Source organism: Phyllostomus hastatus, unplaced genomic scaffold, assembly GCF_019186645.2.
Source record: "Phyllostomus hastatus isolate PE091 unplaced genomic scaffold, TTU_PhHast_1.1 phas_scaffold_755, whole genome shotgun sequence".
Lineage (NCBI taxonomy): Eukaryota > Metazoa > Chordata > Mammalia > Chiroptera > Phyllostomidae > Phyllostomus > Phyllostomus hastatus.
The window spans coordinates 6,096,812-6,117,321 of NW_025334039.1; positions in this window are offsets into that span (position 1 = coordinate 6,096,812).

Consider the following 20,510-nt stretch of genomic DNA (forward strand, 5'->3'; position numbering starts at 1 on the left):
AAATGAAAGCTTTGCTGGATAAAACAATCTTGGATGTAGGTCCTTACCTTTCATACAATAGTCCAATTTTTAATTAGACAATTTTGATTAATGCCTACACCCCAACAGTGAAGATTTCTTGTGAGCAGGAACCATGTTTGTTTTATCATTCCAGCCCTCAGAAGATTGCTTAATACATATATAAGTCTTCTCTCAATAAATATCTATTTAAAGAATGAATAAATCGGTCTATGAAACAATGAATGAATAAGTAGAGCAATAAGCTTCCTATGCTAAGGCTCTTGAGAAGATGGAAGGACAAAACTGCACATTTTTTCTCAATTAGCTAAACAAATATTTCTTTAGTAACAGGTTCTAGGGACTAAGAGATGAAAGTTTCTGTCCTTAAGTAACTCAGAGACTCATGGGAGAAACAGACAAGAAACTAGGCAATTATAATGGATGCCACCTAAAAAGAAGAGCAGAGTTTTATAGAAATACAGAAACCAACCTCTGGCTCAGTCTGGAAGAGCTTCAGGATGACTCCCCATAGGGGATCATGCCAAGTCTTGAAGAATAGGTAAGGAAAAATCAGGTCAAGGTATGTCTCTAGCAACAAATCTTTAGTGCAAGAGGTGAAGCTTGTTTATCCCTCTCTTAGGGTCAATAACCAAATAGGGGTGACAAATATAGTAAAGAAGTTAAGAGCACAGTTCCTGGAGGCCAACTGGCTGGGCAGCAATCCTGCTTCTACCACACCCATAAGCTGTGTGACCTTGAGCAAATGACTTAAACTCTTTGTGTCTCTACTTCTTTATTTTAGAATGAGAATAATAGTATCATCCTCATGGGACTGCCTGAGGAGTAAATGAAATGAAACACGCAATGCACTTAGAATAGACCTTGACACATGGAAGGACTTAGTAAATATTAATTATCTTTGTCATTGCTTGTGAGTACTTCTTGGATGTGGGAGATATTGAGACATGGCATAGAGACAATAGGAGAGAGAACAATGAGTTAGAGAAGGACCACACTGATTTTTTTAAACTGTATTAACTGTGCCTAAACAATGACCAATAATTTTGGCCTACACACCAGTCCTCCATGGGATAGTTCTGACATTGGAGAAGTTGAAAATCCATAGGTCTCAACATATCACTTTCAATTCTAGTTGAATTCAAATTTCATATGACCTATCTTCCCCAAATGCCCAGAAGACCTTGGTGGTCATTGTTTTCCCAGGAACCTTGCAACTTCCACAGTCTCAGTTCCTGGAACGGGTTGGGAAATTCAATCATCATATTTTAAATATGTGACAACCAAACCACCTTTCCAAATTAAATATTGATTGTGAAATCCATTTACTCAACCTTTATTGAGCACCTTCCATAGGCACGGACGTCAAAGATGACTATGACAGGATCCCTGTCTGCAGACCTCAGCGCCTTATGGGGCAGATGGTAGGGTACACAGGGATCAGAAAGTAACAAATGGGGCGAGGGCCAGAGAAGTCTCCACAAGGGGCTACTGAAGCATAGAGAAAAGAGCAGTATGTCCACCCAGGAGTCAGGAAAGTTACCACAGAAGATAAGTAAGAATATGTTGAGCAAATATGGGAAAGGCAAGGTCTCTTAGATTCACTTTGATGTACCCATTAGATTAGGAAAGCAGCTTGCCCACAAAGATGCTCAATTAATAGCTACAAAATTACTGAATAGATGAATAAAAAGGCTAGTTTTTCCTAAGTCCCATTCTTCTCTTCTCCCTCCTCCCAGCTATAACTTCCCACACATTCATGGTCTTCAGCCCCAGAGGGAACCTCCAATTCATTACTCATCTCTTTTACTGCCTGGTCTTTTGCAAACCTCTCAAAAGCCTCCTCATTATTGCTCAACAAACACAGGTGTCCTGGGTGAAGTACACAGCATTTAAATCATGAGGGAAGCCTGACACAAAGGAACATTTCCCACTCATTTTTTTACTGGAGAATGGGAAGTGCTGAGTCAGGGGAGGACAGTGTGTGCTGTGTGGCCATCGTAATAACCATGTCATGTCCCACCTGGCCTCTTCCCTGGAACCCCCCACAGAGAAGATTTTCGGGTCTGCTGGGTTTCATATCCACATACACAGGCACAGAACACACGCTCCTCCCAGTACCAGGAGGGCTGAACTCAACATGCCCTTGGGCCCTTACCATCTCATCAGGAGACCCTAAAGGAATTAGGAAAATGGGACCTCCAAACCATCCCACAGCTGCAAGCAATGTAATGCTTCTCTCAGGGCCAGACCCTGTATCCTGTCCAATCCATCCTTCCACCCAGCATCAGTCCCATCCCCTCTCCATCTTTTCTGCACCCAGATTCTATTCTCCACACTACACAGCCAACATTCTAAAAGGTCTTCCAAACAAAATCACATTTCCTTCTCTTTTCAGCCCCAGAGCATGGTGTATCCAAACCACGTGGCAACTTCACTCCTCATAAATCAATTTTCTAATCGACAGAAGAGAGGATTTGTTTAGAGACTCACAAAACTCAAAATTTATATGACCTATCTTCCTCAAATGCCCAGAAGACCTTGATGGTCTATTGTTTTCCCAGGAACTTTGCAACTTTCACAGTCTGGAGAAGGGTCAAGTGCAGACTCCAATTCTTTCTCCATGTCTGTGGTCTGAGAAGACAATATCATCTGGGATTTGTGGTGAAGTATAATCTGTGTGGCCTGTTTGCATGAAGATGAGATGGAATATTTGGATGAGGAGGGTTTTTTTTCTTATCCATAGATTGCCCACAGTGCTATGCAGAGAACTCTCCAAGTTTGGGAGTTAAAAAAACCAAACAAACAAATTTTCAAATGTTTGAGGAAGCATTTTGGAAAGTGCTGGAAAACATAAAGTGGTAAGATTAGAGAGAGAAAGGAATGGAGACAAGAAGAAAATAGAAGCAGAAGGAAAAAGAGGGGGACAAGAACAAGAATGAGCAAAAGCGTTTATCCAGAAGCTTCTTCCCTGGCAGATCTGTCACGTAAATGCAATTCTAAGTGCAGAGAAAGGTAGTGAAAAATCTGCATGCTGATTTCTGTAGGGTCTTTTAGATTATCATGGAGTAAGTGGGCATCTCAGAAACAAGAGACAAAATGTTTCAGGGAGAGGACTGTTCTTCTTTGATCAGAAAATGTGGGTTGTTGTCTCAGTTCTGCCAACACAGTGAGTGGTTTGGGGTACATCTTGCACCTGTCTGATGTCAGTTGTACCTCTTGCATCCCAGCCCAAGTACAACCACATACCACCTCCCCTATGACCACTGTGGTACTCATCACCATAATCTCCCTCCTAGGGGGTGGGGGGAAACTGCAACAGTAAGGACTGGAAAGATCATCTGGCCCAGGCTCCCCAGTCCTGGACATGCATTAGAATCACTTGAGCAGCTTTTAAAAAATATCAAGGCCTGGGCCCCACTGCCACCCTGTTAAATGGCTAGATGGCCATCTCTGAAGGGTGGCCCTAGGCACTGTGCTTTTAAAAAGTGCCTTAGGTGATTCTAATGAGCCTGCGTGGGGCTGAGAATCATTGTTCTAGCTCCATATCTAGGAAACCACTTCTTCACATATTCAAGGTATTCCTGAGTGCCTATAGGGTGTCAGGAATTGTGCTGGTTATTTGAACAATGAACATGACAAATTCCTGTGTGCTTTTACATTGGGAGGGGGAAACAATACAATAAAAAATAAGTAAACCACATAGTCCCAGATAGTGCTATGTACTATACAGAATACAACACAAGGTGATGTAACAGAAAGTAACTGGAGGGGAACTTAAGTGGTCAGAGAGGTTTGCTCCAAGGAGACGACACTTGAACTGTGAACTGAATGAGAAAAGGATCCTGCCAAAGCACTGAGGAAACGAGCATTCCCAGGCACAGGAGCAGCAAGTGCAAAGGCTCTGGGGTGGTGCAGCCGAGAGTCTGAACGGCCAGCCCCAAAGACCAGCACTGCTGAAACAGAGTTCTCCAGGAAAACGGGGAGGGTGACACCTGCCTCCAAATCATTACATTGTTATGTTGCAAAGATAAGTGAGGTGTCAGGAAGCATTTGTGCAAGAAAAGCCCAATAAAAATACAAGGGCTGTGCTGATTCATTGTTATCACACCTTTCTAATGTGACTCAATGGCCCAGACACCAGATGACAGCCGCATAATATCCCGCTGGCTTCGCTGTGCAACCCAATCATTGCACCATGATGCAATCGTAGGATCTGGGCCTGGGCTTTTCTGAGAAGTCCTGGAGAGATTTTTCAGGGATGCAGCTATGTTCCAGGAATCTTCTGTGATAAAATGCCGAGACAGTTTTCCATTCGTTAGACTCCACTCTCCTGATGCAAGAGATCGAGTTTAAAGTAAAACTTGAAATTCCTTAAAGTTCACCAAAGGAAGAAGAGTTATCACGCTGCTAAACTGGGCAATGCGCTGCCCAGAGGACCTTCTCCCAGGGCAACCTGACTGCTTGTCTTTTGCCACATTCTCCACCTTCACCTACAGAAGGGACTCAAGTCCATTTACATGATCACTTCTGACCATCCCGTAGAAAAGTGCTTTGGAAAAAGGAGGTTCATTTTTTTAGCTAAAATTTGTTTCTTTAATGTTTTTAATCATCTTCAATTCTATAAGCAATACATGTTTGCATTTTCCTTATTATAAAACTAAAATAGAATAGAGAAAGTAGTGTTCTCTTTGGATACTTCCTCAGATCTCCAGAAGTAACTACTATTAATGACCATTTCTATTCATTCATGTACCTGTATATGTGCTCATGCTTTCTGCAAACATTTACTGTCAATAGATAAAAGTTCAACTCATTGTAGAAAATTCAAATTAGGAGATCTATGCAGCTGTTTAGAAAAATGACACAGCTCTAAATGCACAATTAAAGCTTCAGGAGGCGTTGCTGTGTGTCCTTAACTTTTGGGGGGACTTGATTTTTGCAATCATGTCACAGGATTCAGGGAGGTGTGGCCAGTTACACGCAGCAAATTGAGGCAGCTGCAAATAGAAACAGGCTCCAGATCTTCCAAAAGAGGTGAGATGGGGAAACACACAGTGAGAAAGAAGGTTCAGTATGGCAAGCTAAACATAGCACCTGAAGATATATAGCAATCTTGCTGTGGTGCAGACAAAATTAGTAACAATGGAGGGACAGCAAGGGAAGGTGGTTTCAGGAGGTAGATTAGACCCAGTGACAGATAATTCAAAGGAGATGTTACTCTGACATGCTCAACAATGGGCAGCCCTGTTAGTGAGAGCTGGGTCCAGAGACTGGACTGGAATGCAAGGCCAGCACTACCAATCCTCAAACAGAGTCTAGGAAGAACAAGGCAGGGCCACTGTTCCTTGTTCCATTTATGCAGGTACATATGTAGATACGTATGTATCATCGTACATTTCCTATGTGTTAAGCACTGTCCTAGGTATTCAGATACAACTCTTAATAGGACAAGCACAGTCCCTGCCATCATATAAACACAGAAAAAATATATTTTAAAGATACACAAATAAATAAGGACTTGGAGAAGGTCACGGCTACATAAGATGGGGGTCAGGGCAGTCCTTTCTGAGGAAGAGGCATTGCAACAGAGACCTGAGTGAAGTGAGGAGTGGAGCCAGATAAACAAATCTAAGAAGAAACAAGGAATGCTTAAAAATAGAGATACTCAAAGTGAACTGAAAGGAGATGGATTACTTCAATCATCTTGTTTTATTCATTGATCTTCATTTGTCAAGTATTTGTCAAGGTTTCACCATGTAAAGCGCTGTGCTAGGACCTGGGAATACAATGCTAAACAAGGCAAAGAGGGTCCTGCCCTTATGGAGCTTATATTCTATGGAAGACAAAGAAATGGAAGGCATAAGAAACATTGTTTGCAAAGGCCAAAGGTATGAAAGAGCTTGAGCGTTGGAGGAATTGAAAGAAAGCCACTGGAGTTGGGGGCTAGTGGGGTGGGTCTGGAAGGGTGACACAGAAAATCAGAGAGCTTGGTAGGAGTAGAGTCTTGCAGGGTCTTATAAATCAGGTCAAGGAGTTTACATAAATTCAAAACCTAATGAGAAGACATTGAAGGCTTCAAGTAAGAGATGGGGAGAAGGGATGACATCCAGTTTCTGTTGTAAGAGTATCTCCCTCTTATTAAATACAGACGAGGGATTGGAGACAGGCAATCTGGCATCAGGGCTTTGAGTTGTTGGAATAGTCTGAACCACAGCGATGGCAGTGGAGACAAAAAGAAGATGGCATGTCTAAGAGATACCTCAGAGATGGAACCCAAAGGCTTGCTGATGGATTGGAGTGAGGAATGAATGGTGGAGGAGACAGGTTGACCCTGAGACGGGTGTCTGACACAAGAATGCGGTAGATGTTTGCTCCATATCTGTCAAGGACAAGGGTGTGAGGACTCGACTGGCCTACACACAGCCCTTCTTCTGCTTCTCTGAATCACACCCAGCCCCGCTTTAAAAAGTGCCTTTGCAATAGCTAGCAGGCTACCCAGTAGCATACTACAGTCCCTTCAGATATGTTTAAAGTCAATATTATTCTTTATTAGTAAGTAGTGCGTTCACACGGTTCAAAAAATTAAAATAACATAGGTCTTACAGAATAAGGTCTACATTGAGAGGTCTAGCTACTACCCATGTCCCCATTTACTCCACTATCTACTCCTTTTACCATTTTTAGAATCCACTTGCATCAACTTTTGCTGTGACAAGCTTAGTGGCTTAAAACAACAATTTAGCTTGTGATTCCTTTGTGAGCTGCCTCCTTCTCCTGGTCTGGGTGATCTTGGAGTATACGACATACTCTGGGGGTCAGTTGGCCACTTGGCCGGAGTTGGTGATCTAGGCTGGTGTGGCATTTACACTGCATTCACTTAACTACAAATATATTTTTCAGAATGCCCTTACATTTATAATTCTGGATTAGCATAGGCAACACCCCACTATGTGTGTGATATATGGAGGGTAGAAGTGAAGCAGGAGCCATTAGTCCTGCTGCAGTGTTGGTTCAGGGCCCCAGGCACCAAGGCAGCTCATGTGCTTTGTTGTTGATCTACGGGCTCAGCCTTTGGCCATGGGCAGCAGCAAGACTCCCAACTCCTGCAGCTCCTGTGGATCTCCTTCTTTTGCTCCCAGGTCCCTAGGCACACACTCAGCTCAACAGCAAAGGAATTAGACACAAGGGAAAACAGACATTGGTTCCAGTTTTTCCTCAGTCTCTCTTGTTTTCTGTTTGCCTCCTGCCCTGATGACTTTTGGAAGCTTCAGGAACAGCATCAAATGCAAAACAGCAGCCTTCCATAGAATTCTTTACCAGTTAATGACTTCTAGTTGTGCAAGATCGAATCCCTATACTAGATCTTTTCTTCCATATCACTCTGCAGCTGATAAGCTGCCAGCTAGGTTATGGGGGTGGGAAGTGGGTAGACAGCTGGGTCATGTGTCTGTCATCATCCATCAGGCTAGCCTGGGCTTCTTCACATGGCAGTCGAGGGCTCCAAGAGCAGCAAGACAAGACAACTGCCAAGTTCTGCTTGCTTCACACTGGCCGCAGCAGATTATACGGCCAAGTCCAGAGACAGTGTGAAAAGGCACTACCCAAAGAGAGTGGATAAATAGAAGTGTGAGCACATGAGGTTATTCCTGCAAACAGCGTGTCGCACCACTTTTGTAGGTTTCCTGTTTCCCTCCAGCACTTCCTTACGGGAACTCAGGCAAACAGAACATACACGTGCATGCCACTTTCACCTTTTCTCGTGTAAAACACAGTGTGCTCTACACACTGCTCAGAGTTTTGATTTTTTCCACTTAACAAATCTCAGCAGTATTTTGTTTTCTATTGTTTAATACAACTGCATAGTATTTAAGTGAAGGTGCTGTGGTTTACTTAATCAGAACCTCACGCGTGGACACTTGCTTTAACAATTGGATATCCAACCTCTTAATGCTGGGCATTGGGAAGGACATTAGGTGCTATCCTTGGTGTAGTCATTCTCAAACTTTAATGTACAACACATTCACTTTGGGGCGGGGTGGTTCAATTAAAATTTAGATCCCCAGGCCCGATCCCCCAGATCCTCTGAGAAATAGTTGCAGAGTAGAGTTTGAAGCTTATATTTTAGACAAGCACCACCTCAGATTATTATAAAGCTATATGATCTGTCACACATGTAGAAGTAGGTTCCCAAATATTCATTACCTGGACTTAGAGAATGGCGAGGGCTCAAGAGAGATGGATACATTCTCTGGATAAAACAACCCATAATTTAAGGCAAATATTACACTTGTTGATCCATTCTTCCTGTCTCTTTTGATAATGCCATTCCCACATTGTGTGTTATAAAGTGGGAGTTGTTATGGTGATGAGGTCTGAACTGGAAGGTGACTGTGAAAGAATGTGTAATTTGGAAAGAATCCCAGCCTATGTCCAAGTGGGCTCTGAGGTACCAAGAGGTAGCTTGAGTTCAACAGTCTGCTGCGACTCAGACAAGCCAGAATGGATTTTCTCTTTGCTATGTTTCCCCAGCTACCCCAGGAAAACAACACTATTGGATGAGAAGAGTAGATCCTGGCGGTGGTAACAAAGCTCAAGAACAGGCATTAATAGGAAAGCCCAATGAAAAGGGCAGAGTGAGAAATGAGATTCAGGAATGAGAAAGGGGCTCTGTTGTTCAATCCAGGGCTTTGGATGGAATCAGACAGGCTTCCTCTGACTACAGCCACATGATCTGGGCCTCTCTGCTGTATGTACTCATTATCTACTATATAATAATTACTGCTGAGGTTCCTTTCTTGTGCATTCGTCTAAAGAAAACAATGTTCCTTTCCTCTGAAACACTTGCCTTGCATCTTTTTAGCATGGTAAATCAACTGTTGTCTATCTTTACCTAGCAGGCTGAAAGCCCCATGAAAGCAGGTACATGTCTGAATTTTGCTTCTACTGCTTGCCGGGCCGACTAACTGGTGTTACAACAATCAGGTGCAAACTAGAGGTTGGATCCAGATAAGAACATAGCACACAGTGTCTGGGTAGGAGAGGAGAAAGCAGGTTTGAACCATACAGAATCAGAAACTAGTCTGTTGAGAACTTTTCTAATCCTCACGCCATAAAGCTATAAGAAGAGAATTCAGTTGTCACAACAAACTTGAAAATTCAGTCTAGAACTTATAAATGCCACAGGCGTTTATTATTTTTATTTCAGATGAGAAAACCAAGGAAGTGCAATTTATCACTATACTTATATTTGTGGGGCACAATCCTATATTATGCTATAAATAAAGTTTGATCAACACAAAACAACATTTTTCTGTTTTCTCCACAGAAATATGAATGGTTAATGTGAATAACCCATTGTCATATGAAGAAACAATCAAAGAATATGCAATCAAAAATTTAATTAGAAAAAATGCTTTATCACTGTTCCATGCAGCTAACAAAGATTTTATTCTGTGATATACATGCATTACTCAGATTTTTAAAATCTGTAAATTGTTGTGATTTATTTCCCTAAAATTACAATTTTACATTCTTTTTCTTAATAATGTCCTTCCCAAACCAGGATCTGCCTCTGGACAGTAGACATACCCTGTGACTTTTCTATGCACACTTGGAAAATAAGGAGTTTTATGATTGAATTGAAAAAGTAGTCTCAGTCCAGAAAGTTTAAGGAGAGTCTAGGAACCTTAAATTAATTTAGGGTTACTTCTTTCCTTCATAGTTGGGGTATATTTCAGAATTACAGACTGGGTATATTTGGAAAACTGTAGTCATAAAGGGGAAGATCGGTTGATTTCTTTTCTATTTTTCTAACTTATGTTTGTCTTCCCACTTCCTTCCTCTCTACCGGGCCAGCAGCTTCTGACCCCTCAAATGTCAGAAAAGGATGATAAAGGTTCTACTAGAACCACATCAGCTGGTTTCCTGTTCTCTGGACCTGGCAGAATTAAGTCTATGGGGGAGTTTTGACAGGCTTGCAGGAGATTCTCCACTGGCTTCTTCTCTCCACAATCCATTGATCAGGGAAGATGTGGACACACATGTCATTTGAGTGGTTACTTGCAATTCCTTCCTCACCAAGATATTCACCTCCAAATTCCTGCTGCTGGATCCCTCCATAACTCAAAAATCAGAATCAACCCTTCTGTCTCTCTCTCCCTTGGTTGATCTATATTTGATCCTTAGGAAATCCTCTTGCACCCCTTGCTCCAACATGCCATGGGAGTACAGGCCACTTCCAACAGTAATTCTCTCCTGACTCCAGCACCAAATCACTGGGGAGCCCTCTTTTTCCCATAGATTTCCCAGGCAGGGGTCAGACTTGGCTCCTGATGGCACAGTGGTTTCTTTCAAAGTCTTCTCACTAGACTGGAGCTGAAGAAATAGTAGATCATCTGCTACATCTCTATTTTTGTCATGTTGACCTGGCTGAGGGGTCAAAAATTCATCCACCAGTTCTTCCAGACCATTTCCTTTGTCAATATGCAATTGGCAATTTGGAAATTCTTTTTTGGAATTTCCCATCAATCTTATTTTGGGCCTGGTCATAACTTCAATTTTAATACCTGCTTACAGTCTTCATTGTCTTTACTTTGTTTTATGGGATGCAGCCCCTTTGTTTCTTTGGACCATTAAACTGACCAGCTGTAAAGAAAAGCACAGTCTTTTTAAAATGTTGTGCTGTTTGTTCAAATTAACTCACACCTTCTCTAACATTTGCTTATTTTTAATTTCTTTGGAAGGAAACAAATTACACTGAAATACTTGCCTCATGGGTGAGCCTATATAAATACAAAATTGGTTCACTTCTGTAACATCAATTATGTATCAAGTGTTTCTTTTGTGCAAAGCACTATGCTAGGTACAAAAAATCCAACACATAATAGAGGTTATGTGAATCATTCTATATCTATTTCCAATGCCCTCAACCATCCTCTTTTTTTTTGCCTAAATTCTTCCCCAAATCCAAAGACGGTAAAGCCAGACAGGTAGTATAATCAAATGCAGGTCCAGCTGCCTGCTGCTTTGAAAGCAATACTCCTGAGACAGGTGCTGATGTAAAGGAAAGTGGTTTTACTTCAGGTGCAGGACACCTGGAAGATGGGAGATTCATGTCTTAAAATTGAGCCCATCTCCACATCTCAGTGCAGGCAGAGGTTTTTATAAGGAGGGAGAAGGGAAGGAGAACAAAGAGATCAAAGGAGGGGATCGAAAAGTTCTCCATGTGAAGACAAGCACAGTTCATTCTGATAAGACAAGTGATGGGTGTCATTCCTGGTTTAGTCATCCTGACTTCACGTCATCTGGCTTCACATCATCCTGGCTTCACTGTTGAAGGCCAGAAAATCTTCCAGAGCTGGGATGCCTGGAGGGTGGAGTTTGTATCTTTTAAAGTTAGTTCCTAAGATCCTTATACAAACATGTTGTTTATCTGCATTGTTTATCTCATGTTGGTCAGAGTCAGCATTTACAGAAACAATGTCAAAAATGGTGGTGTGGGTTACAGTTCCCCACTGTTACAATTCCCCATTGTTACAGTATGAGAAGGGTATTGCTAATGACATGTCAACGCTTCCCTTCAATGTGGTATTACACTCTGAGAAGGCTCTGTCTTCCTCATATTCCCCAAAGAGAGTTAACCCTTTTGCAGCTTTTGTTCATCATCTCATAGGTGCTAGAATCCCACGTGGTAGCCCCATTGCCCAGGAGCATGTAATACATCCAATGTGAATTTCCATCTCTCTGTTGCTCTTGGATCTTCTTGACTTCTCGCCTGGACTCACATTTTGAAATTGGCTATTTTTAATGACATTAGACCCCTTTGACTGTATGACTTGATGGTATCTTTCACAGGTCTGATTGTTAATGCAAGTTGATGACTAATTCCCAAGTCTTAGAAAAAGGACTTTTCCTATCTGGGAGTTGAGTTTGGCAAGGATGTTTTTCAAGAGCCCTGAAAGAAGACAGAGCCCTTTTCTTGAAGTGTTCACTTCCGCCATCAAGACAGGCTCTGTTGAAAGTTGGCTCTCTCCCTAATGCTCTTTGCTTTAGATGGGGTGGGGGTGGGGAGGATGGGTAAATTGCTTTCCTGGAACCTAGAAGAACAAGGAGCGACCTTAGATGTCTTCTCCCAGACACTTCTGAGAAGAAGTTGCAGCTGCCATTTTAGTTTTGTTACAGAGAGTATCCTGTGTCTTTTTTCTCTTCTTCTTTTTTTATGGCTTCAAGAAGTAAAATCAAATATATCTTTTTTATGACCATGCCAGGTTCTACATTTTGCTAAGCCCTAAAGGTTTTCTTGGGTCTTAAAAGAAGTGTCAGGGGTTTTAATTCTATAAAAAAGAAAGAACTGGATGTTCCAAAGGCAGACCACATGGTCGCCACTTAAAAGTACAAGTTTATAGCAAATGGCTAAAACTTTCTAGTAATGCTGAAATAATTTTGTATAAGTGTACTGTTTCCAAATATTTTTCAAGATTCATTTGGGAATGATTAAGCTAATGTTACATCTTTTCAGTGTTATGAAAAAGATGACTTTCAATTGGAGAGAGATTTCAGCAGATCACTAAGGAAATAAAACCGACCTGGTCTCCTTCTCCCCCTGGTATGTGAAGGGAATGGGCCTTTGTTATTAGGGCACCTAAGGACACTCTGGGTGTCTGCTATGTATCCAAAAGGATTAGAACATGCACCCTCTGGAACCCCCTGGGGAGTTTAGAACTGACTTTTAGTAAATCAAAGTATTGCTATCATCCCCATGACAAACTTGGAACTCTCAGAAGGCATGCCACCAATTTGCTCTGCAATCCCAGTAAAGATATGCTTCATTGCCTTATACAAATATACAAATGAAATGAAAAGGACTTGTCAGAGCCATCTGAGACTAGGTCAAGGGAATAATCTTCAAGGCATAACCAGCCAACTGCTAAATGGGTGTTATGAGGACAGTGTGCCTGTTGGGGGGACCTTTGCATGTATTTGGACAACCCCATGCTGACAGGGAGGTCTCCTGAATGTTTTATGTACTGGCTACATTCCTGTGAATGCTAGCTTGAAGTCAGTGATACATGATGGAGACACCCAAGACAAGATCCAAGAGACATGAAACCAAAGCAGTTACAGATAAAAGATAATTTATAAGTCTCTGGGTTGGTGTCCTCATTGGTTCAAGAAGGAAAGGAGACAGAGCTGCAAAGAGATTTCTTTTGAAATCCTAGATCTCTCCAGGATTTCCGGAAGACATAGACTAATAATATTGACTATGTTAATCTAATTCCAACTTAATATGGTCATATAAATCTTAAGGACATACTATTCTATGCATTCATATAAAATATGTGTGTGTCTGCATGTGTGTGATATGTAAGAGATTTATTATAAGAAATTGACTCACACAATTATGGAGGAAAGTCCCAAGATCAGCAGGGTGAGTCAGTAGGCTACAGACCTAAGAAAGTCAATGACTTGGTTTACGTCCTATCGGAAGGGAAGCAGGCCTGAGACCCAGGAATAGCCAATGTTTTAGTCTGAGTCCAAAGGCAGAAAACTAAGCCAAATTTTAGTTTGAAAGTATTCAGCCAGGAAAAATTCTATCTTACTCAGAGGAATGTCAGGCTTTTTGTTCTATCCAGGCCTTTAACTGATTGGATGAGGCCCACCCTTGTAGGGGAGAACAATCTGCTTTACTCATTCTATCAATTAAAATGTTAAGGTCATCCGAAAACCACACTCACAGAAATAGCCAGTAGAATACTTGACCAAATCTATGGGCACCCTGTGGCCCAGTCAAGTTGACACATAAAATTAACCATCAAAACTTCAACCCTTGTCTGGGCCAAGTTGAAGATATGAAGATATTAACAAGGTCATAGTTCCATCTAATATCCTGTATACAACTATCCCGCATACAACTGAAAATGTATTATACTAACCCTTCCCCCAATATACACATACACAAAAATGTGTTCATAAAAAAACAGGGAGGAAACACTCATGACTATTGCAGTCCTTGTATCTATAACTGGTCCTGTGGTTGTAACTGGTATTTATAACTACAGTCACCTACTACCCATTCTGTATTTCCTTAGTCTTTCTCCAGTATTGCCTGGAAGCCAAGGAGGGTGGACTGCAATGAGTATGCATGCACTTCATGGAATGATGACTTCACTGTACTAGTCAGTGGGGACAGTAGATGCCATTGAGTGAGCATGTGTATTATGTGGCCATTGCACTCAAAATGACTGAGCGAATAGAGCAACGAATCTGCATCAGATTTTGTGTTAAGCTTGAACATTCATCCATGGAAACTATTCAGATGATTCAGAAGGCCACAGCTATGGACAACTGGTGATTGGCAGCTTCATCATGACAGTGTGCCCACTCATACATCACATCTCGTGCAGAGTTTTTTGGCAAAACATCAAACCACCCAGGTGACTCAGCCCTTCTACAGCCCAGATTTTTGGCTCTGCGACTTCTGGCTTTTCCCAAAACTAAAATTATCTTTGAAAAGGAAGAGATTTCAGACCATTAATGAGATTCAAAAAAATATGATGGGGCAGCTGATGGAGATTGGGAGAACTGTGTGAGGTCCCAAGATGCCTACTTTGAAAGGGACTGAGGCGCCATTGTCCTGTGTGCAATGTGTCTTGTATCTTCAATGAATGTCCCTATTTTTCATATTACATGGATGTACTTTCTGAACAGACCATTTTACACATGAAGACACAGAAGCTCAGAGAGATTAAGGGACTACTTCAGGATCACACTGCTAACAAGTGGCAGAGCTTGGGTTTAAACCCAGGTCAGCCTGGCCCTTAACACAATCCATGTGCTCAGTCATTGGTTCAGTCTAGATAACTTGAAGGGTTGGGCATTTCCAGACTTGAGAGAATGGGGAGTCTATCTTCTCTGAGTAGGCATTTGAGCCATCTTTCTCCAAAAGAAACTAATGCAGCAACTGAGAATTTCTGGAGCTCAATCTATTACCAGAGCCTGTTACTTATTTAATTCACTTTATGTGCATCTGATTGCACTATAAAGGATTTGAACATTTAAAGGCCTTTAAAAACAATAACAACAACAAAAAGTTCCCCAGCCCATACTTACACTTGGCAGCTTAGGCCCTGGCCTGGGGCAGGATGTGAGAAAAAATATAATTAGCCTCCACTCTGCCATTGACTCTCAGGCCACAATTTCTTACCCTGGTATTAATAAATGCACATTTAGCACTAGCCAGTGTACACAACCCTAGGGCTCAGAGCTTCTCCCTCTTCTCCACCCATCCCCTGGCTCAGATGCACAATGGAACTAAAAAGAGCTTTCAGGTAGAGAGAACCCTGGTCCTATTAGCTCACTCCATGGCAAAGGCATGGGAATGTGTTTGGGATGGCAGGTTTTCCAACACTTGGAGAATACAAATCCAGACAGACACCCAGAAAGCAGCCAAACATTTTTTGGTGGGGAGGGTTCCAGCAGGCAGTTACCTTGCTTGATAATTGTTCAGGCACCATGCGGGGCAACTTGAGCTAAGCTAGGACTCCCTCACTGCAACTGTACTGTGATCTTATCAATCTAGACAGATGGGGCAGACAGTCCCTCCTCAGCACCTGAGACAGAGCCCAGGCCCTAGCAGAGGTCCTTCACTTTTTAGTCCCTGTGGCCATCACCTTTTGAAAGGCTTAAAATAAAGTGTGTAAGATTACAAAGAAAGCCACTTATATTAAAATAATCATCAGATATTTGAAAAATCAAATTTGTTATGCAGGAATATATGTGCTTAATATGTGCTTAACAGTGAATTAAATAAATGTATTTTTGATGGAAATACAACACACATAAAGGAGTGCACAAGTTATAGGTGGACATCTTGATGAGTTTTTACAAAGCAAATGTACCCATGTAACCACCACTCAAACCAGGAAATAAAACCTTACCAGCACCCCAGAAACTCCTCTCCCTTTTCCTCAAGGTCATTACTTATATGGATTAGTTATCTTTTTAAAATTTCATATCACCTCTAGTACTGGGCTTGAATTCACATATGTTTATGAGGTCCATCCATGTTGTTGCATGTAACAATAATTTATTTTCATTATTGCATAATATTTCTAATATATAAGCATGGTACAGTTACTTTATCCATTCTATTATTGAGATGTGTTTGGAGTGTGTTCTCTTTGGGGCCACTATGGATAGTGCTGCTATAAAGATCCTTATATCTATTACTTGACATGCAACTGTATGCATTTCAGTTGGAAATGAAATTGCTGAGTTTTTAATATGTATTTTTCAGCTTTTTGGATACAGCCAGTTTTACAAAGATGTTATGCCAATTTATACTTCCTCAAGGAATATACAAAAGGTGTAGTTGTTCCATGTTGTCACAATGGAGAAGGTCAGTCTTTTTTGTTTTAGCCGTCCTGGCAGATGTATAGTAATATATCACTGCAGATTGATCTGCACATAACTGATGAACAGACAGCATCTTTTTATATTTTTATCATTTGTGTTCCTTCTTATACATTTTTCAATTGGCATACAAGCACTTTATCCAATCTGTGCATATTGCATTATCTTATCTCACTCTTTGACTTGCTTTTTCATTCTCTTAAAGTTATCTTCTGAGGATAAAAATTTCTAATATCAATGTAGTTCAATCTCTCAGTCTTTTTCTTTATGGTTAGCACTGTTTGTATTCTGTTTAAGAAATGTTTGCCTTCACCAATGTCATAAAAATATACTTCTGTGTTACTTTTTAGATGTTTCATTACTTTATCTTTAACAATTAGACATGCACTGCATCTAGAATTGATCTTCGTGTACAATGTGAGTTGAAGGAGTGAAGATGTTTTTCCCTTATGGATAGCCAGCTGGCCCAGTGACATTGATTGGGAATATTCTCTCTACCCTCATACAGTGCTGTATTTGTCAGTGTTGTGACAATACACCTGTGGGCCTGGGACTAGAGCCTTCACTTCACTTGTTTAATTATCTGCCCACAAGAACAGTACATCCTTTTACTTAGGTGTTGGGAGCTGCCCTGCCTGGTTTTAGGAGCTGTAACCCACCATGACCAAGGCTGAGTGAGAGACCTTGGGACTGAGGAGACAAACCTTATCTCCCTGGCAGGTGCACTGCCCATTTTACTTCACTCTGCCTGGTGCCCAATGCTTGGTCACTTAGCCAATGATGGGTAAGATTCCACAAGTGAGGATGGACCTAAGACAGGTATGATCACATGGGAAGGCCCTCAGGGAAGGACTTGGGGGGCTATTGAAAAAGGGGGTAATGGACCCTCGCCCTCGCCCTCGCCCCTTGGCTTTGACATAGCCTGAGTCCTCATTCTGTCTTCAAGAAGTCTCCTAATCTCTTGGCTGCCTTACTTCCCTTGCTCCACCTAAGCCTGAAACAATGCTGGTGGTGAGTGTGGCCCTGTGCTGGAAAGGGTAGGTTTCCCGGAGCAATCAGGCCTAAGAGAGAATCCATAAAATCCTATGAAACCTGCTTTGCTAATACCCTCAATTTAAATGATAAGGGTCCAAATCTGAAATGAGTTGGTTTCCCCAGAATTTTATGGCCCTTTAGTTATCTGACCCTGACTCAAAATAGATCCTCAGAGTTCTTTGAATGTTATCTGTTTGATCATTACTGCCTGACATTTATCAATGGGTTTAATCTGAGAATGTGGGTTGCTTACTGATTATAATAATGCCCTGTGTACTTTGACATGTTTGCAAATTATTTTCCCACGGTCGTGTGGGAGACCAGCAAGCAGCAAGCTTTGTGGGATCTGTAGTGGTCCTAACTAAAAACAAGGGGGGAGATGTAGTAGACTGTTCTGTGTGGTGTGGGCCCAGCTCCCACTCGAAGGTGCACAGGACCCACGGCCACGGATAGGTTCTCCTGTGGGGAATTAGGCCTGCAATGTACCTAGGCCGCTATGAGTCTTGCTTTTCACTAAAGCTCTGTCACCCTGAACTGAGGACATTTACTGCAAAGCAACTTCCTAAAATCCATGCTAAACCTTCCAAGGATGAGTATAACCAGCCCAGCTACTTTTGCCTTTTCATTTGCAAATATCCCTCTTCTGTGATGTGATTAGCAGCATTGGTTCCTTTGTTTTCTGTGAAAGGCAACTGCCTAAAGCCAGCCTGTGCATAGTTAATGAAGACTTTCTTGTAATGTGTCCAGTAAAACAATAAAAGCTCATTGGAGCAAGGGCTGAGGCTTTTGCCCCCCTTGAGAGAAAAGCCATGCTGTCCCATTTCCTCCACTGGACTTGGAAGTCCCTGTGAATGTCTCATTTTATCCGTAATGACTCGGACCCCACAAGCCAGGGTCCACATCACTTAGGTCATCTTTAATTTCTCTAAAAATATTCTGTAATTTTCTCTATAGAGGTTTCACACATCTTTTGTTAGATTTAGTTCCAGATAGTTGCTATCATTTGATGCTATTGCAAATAGCATCTTTTAAAATTTGTCATTGTTTCCGGAATATAGAAGTACAATTAATTTTTATATATTGACCTTGCATTCAGTAACCTGCTGAATCTACTTACTGGATAACTAAAACATGAGCAAATTCCTGACTGAAATTTTCTTCCTGCCACCATCAGCACAGACGCTTGACATGTGATTGAAGCACAGCTGGATTCCAAGGGTTCACCCAGCTCTAGGTGTTCTCAATGTCCCTTAGAGCCAACAATGATAACCTCTTGTGTAATAATAAAGCAGTTCTAATCCAAGTGCAGTGTGACCTCAAGTTATTAATAAATGTGTCTATGTTTGCAGGTATTTTTAATTTCAAGGAAAAACCACTTTGCCTAATTACAAAATTTAATAATCAATAAAGGAAAGAATTTTTTGTTTGTTTTGTTATGGGGTTTCTTTTTTACTTCCTTAAGGAATTTCCTCAGTGGAGAGTATCATTAAGTAAGTGGCAAAAACTACTCATGAAATTTCCTTTAGCTCAGCAGTCCCCAACTTTTTTGGCTTTAGGGTCTGGTTTCATGGAAAACAATTTTTCCATGGACCAAGGAGGGGGCATGGTTTTGGGATGATTCAAGCACATTACACTTATTGTGCACTTTATTTCTATTATTATTGGATTCTAGTAGATAATGTAACAATTATACAACTCACCATAATGCAGAATCCGTGGGAGCCCTGAGCTTGTCTTCCTGCAACTAGATGGCCCCATCTGGCAGTGATGGGGACAGTGACACCTGAAGTGTAGTGCTTCTGTCCCATCTCCTCCGTAATCTCGTTTTGGTTGCAGTCACTGCAGAAAACCCTGCTTCCCAAAGGTAGGATGTCGGAAACGGAAGCAGGCTTTTCAGTGCTTTGGTGGCAATCTCAGGATACCCTCTTGGTATTTTCTTTTAAAGGCAGCTCTCTGTGTGCTGGCAGTCTTAGAGTCCCCTGCTGTCTCGTCACTGGGCCTTTCCCCCTTTTCAGAGAAGCTCTCCAGCAACGTTTGTTGTTTACTCATTTTGGGTAGGGTTGGCTTGCGAGCTGACCGAGACCGTGACAGAGACAAGTGCACAGTGCGGGGCAGGAGGTGCGGACGGAAGTGGTAAATAACATAGCGGAGGGCCACCTGCAGACCAAAATAAGTGTCGCATTCGGACTTAAAACCTGCCACCAGATGTGGCTGTGCAATTGAAATACATCAACTCACTTGCCTCTATAAAGCCTGACACTAGGTGCAGCTTAATTGTCACTTGCCACTCACTGATAGGGTTTGGATACGAGTCCACAAGCAATTGGTTTATTGCGATCTCTGTGCAGTCAAACCTCTCTACCAATGATAATCTGTATTTGCAGCCGCTCCCCAGCGCTGGCATCACCGCCTCAGTTCTACCTCCTTCATCAGCTTTAGATTCTCATAAGGACTGCACAACCTAGATCCCTTGCCTACACAGTTCACAGTAGGCTTTGCACTCCTATAAGAATCTAACAATCTAATGCCACCGCTGATCTGACAGGAGTGGAGCTCAGGCTGTAATGCAAGTGATGGGGGGCAGCTGTAAATACAGATGAAGCTTCACTTGCTCGCCTGCTGCTCACCGCTTACCCCCTGCTATACAGCACAGTTCCTAACAGGCCACAGACCTGCTCCAGTCTGTAGTCCAGAGGTTGGGGACCCCTGCTTTAGCTGGCTTGCTCTGTTAGACACTGTTTTCATAAAAGCAGAAAGTTGCTAAGGTCAAAGATGTCTTGGAGATAATCCATTCTAAAATACTTCTTTTTTACAAATTAAATAAAGCCAAATAGGTAGTGACTAACTCAAAGTTTCAAAGTGGATGAGCAGTTGGTTCAGAGCCAGAACTACAAGGTAGGGTTTTCAGTTTCTAGTCCAGTGCCTTCCCATTAAACCATACTGTCTCCCATGCTCAGGAAGGAGCTGCAAATGAGGACCCATGGAATACTCATGTTTGGGAGGTAAGTGGAGATTTCCATGATATATGATGGTGGGAGCAGGGT